This window comes from Aythya ferina (genome assembly GCF_964211825.1).
Source record: "Aythya ferina genome assembly, chromosome: 3".
Classification (NCBI taxonomy): domain Eukaryota; kingdom Metazoa; phylum Chordata; class Aves; order Anseriformes; family Anatidae; genus Aythya; species Aythya ferina.
Genome location: NC_140298.1, coordinates 109,892,363 through 109,895,063, shown reverse-complemented (window position 1 = coordinate 109,895,063; position 2,701 = coordinate 109,892,363).

Below are 2,701 nucleotides of genomic sequence, written 5' to 3'. Positions count from 1 at the left end.
GTATTAGGGAATATACTCCCCTTCTTCATCCTGAGGTGTCAGGCTGTAATATCCTAGACAAGTTTGCAGGTGAAGTCACTGAGATGTGATGGGTGACCACAAGGTCCTCCAGACCTTGTTGAGGAACTCAGCTTTTTCTAACCCAACTCCATCTGGTCACACTCCGTTAATGCACCGTCTATGGATAACATGGCATCAGACTTCAGCAGCAGTCATCTGCCCTGCAGGCTCCACGGCTGCTGGTGGGCACAGGCGAGGAGAGGACACACGGTGAAAGTGGCCACCACCTCATGCTGCTGTAGATAGCTCCAGCACCTGGAAAGCCAGGCAGGCAGCTCCCACTGCTGCATGATGCTCACATTCACAGGGCATAAGAGATGATGGCCCCTGCTGCAGAACACTGTGAAGAATGATGGTGGTTGCCCAACAGCAAGTCGCCATCCCAGCTCCCCCCCTTGCCTCCGGTGGTGGAGGAAGCAGCAGGCTGGGTTCGTCCCCCAGCTGTGCTTCCCCTCTTCCCATGGCAGGACACAGTTCAAACCAGCCCCTTGTCCCCAGGGAGGCCGAGTTCAATTGGGCTACGCTGCTGGAAGCCCTTGATCCATTTCTGGGAAATCCCCACAGCTCCACTGTACTGGGCAGAGACAACCAACTCGTATCATCCCCTGAGCGCGGGGCTGCCAAGAAACTCCTTTCCATACAAGTCTCATCTGGCTTTTCAGCATGGAGCTCTTTTGACTGAAACCACAATACTTAACATGCTTCAATGATCAAGCAGAGGGCACGGGAATGTCACTGAAAACACTTGGCTCCCAAACACAGCATTGTTCTTCCCCTTACCCCATTCACAGATCCTGACCAGAACATCCCAATCAAGCTTTAAATGTTTTCTAGCAAATCCAGCAAGTAGTACCACAGTGCTATTTGATCTCCCATCTCCCCGAACACACACGCGCACACACTCGCATGAAATCCATATGTTGCGAGGCCCTGCCAGCGCCTCCGCACAGCTCATGGAGGCAGCCCTCATGGCAGCGTTTCCTCCATGTCCGAAAGCTTCCAGCACTGGATACAGCCCAGACAAACTGGCCTCTACCACACCAAAATAGCCGAGAAGGGTGATGAGGAGCTCCATGCTAATTGCCAGTCACACCGTCGCAGCTGGGATGTCCCCTTGCTTGGACGTCACCACCTGCACGTGGAGCCCACCTCACCAGCGCTACACTTCTGGGTGCCACCAGCTCCAGACATCTGTCAGCCTCCATCACCCCTCTGCCCTTCCTGGAGCACAGACCGCAATGTGACGGCCATGCCGGGCACCCACATGCCCCCATAGTTGTTTTTATTTTGCCTCCTCTCCCCACCCCACCTTGCCTTTCCGCCCCACCGCCTCATGCCCTGCAGCCATCTCGGCCACAAAGCCACAGCGGCGCCATCTTCTCCCCAGCAGCCCCAGCATGGGGGAGCGGAACATGGCGGCCGCGGCCCCGCTGAGGGAAAGGCGGCATGGCAGGGGTTGTTCCGAGGAACGCTGCATGAGCAATATAAGAGAGAGGGAAAGAAAGCGAGCTAATTAAAGACACGTGATAAAATCATGAGTTTTAGCCACATTGAATATCCAATTAGGTCTATTAGCCTTTGGGCCACAGCTGCGGAAAGGGATCCTCAGTCTGGCAGAGGTTGGCCGTCCCCTTCCAACGCCCGCCCGAGGGCCCTGAGAGACACCAGAAGCACTGATTGCAGCTCTTTTTTGTGTGCCCCCCCCCCCCCCCCCCCCCCCCATTCGTCCTAGGACAGCACGGCCCCATGGCTGCTAGCTTGGCTGCATCCCTCCTCCATCCCGGCCACCCCACAGGCACGCGGTGCCCATTGACAGTGCCACCAGTGTGCGCTCCCAGCAGCACTATTAGCTCTTAAAAAGTGTTTTTAATTCATTCCTTTTTTTTTTTTTTTTTTTTTTTTTTTAAAGTCTGCACAGACATTTGCTTGCATTGTTTATAGCCAACACTCCAGCGTGTGCTGGCACACACACACAAAGGCAAAAAGAAAAACAACCCGACAACTGAATGGACTGGGAGCAAACAGGAACTGCAGCCCCGGCCGTGCGAGCGGGGTAATAAAACTCGGCCCGTGCTGTATTTTGTGCAGGGTTATTGCCTGCTCCGCTTGCACGATCATCAGCGAGACGTGCAAAGAGCGCAGGAGAGCACGCAAGTTGCTTGTAACTCTGCACGGCCAGGCAGGAAGGGGCTTCTTTGAAAGCAGCCCTTCATGCGGCAGATCCAAAGCAGCATTTTTTTAACCCCATTTTACCCCTTTGGAAACCCTGTCCCAGCAGCAGCACGACCCAATCCCCACTTCTTTTTTTGGGGGAAAAAAACAAACAGAAAGGGGGGTGAAGGGGCACAATAGCATCGTTCCCACCGCGGGAAGGGAAGGGAGGGCTTTCAAACTTCTCCTTATTTTTAGCCAGGAGGAAGGAAGCACGGCGGCGGCGGAGGAAATCGGGGAAGGGCGATGCGAGGGGAGCGGAGGCTCCGGGCTTCGGGGGGGACCGGCGGAGGGCGGCCGGGGGCTGGCGGCGCAGGTAGCGCGGGGGCGGGCAGGGCCGGGCCGGGCCGGGCCGGGCCGAGCCGGGCCGGGGCAGGGCTGGGCTGGGCTGGGCTGGGGCCGGCGCGGGGAGCCGAGGGGAGGGGAGCCG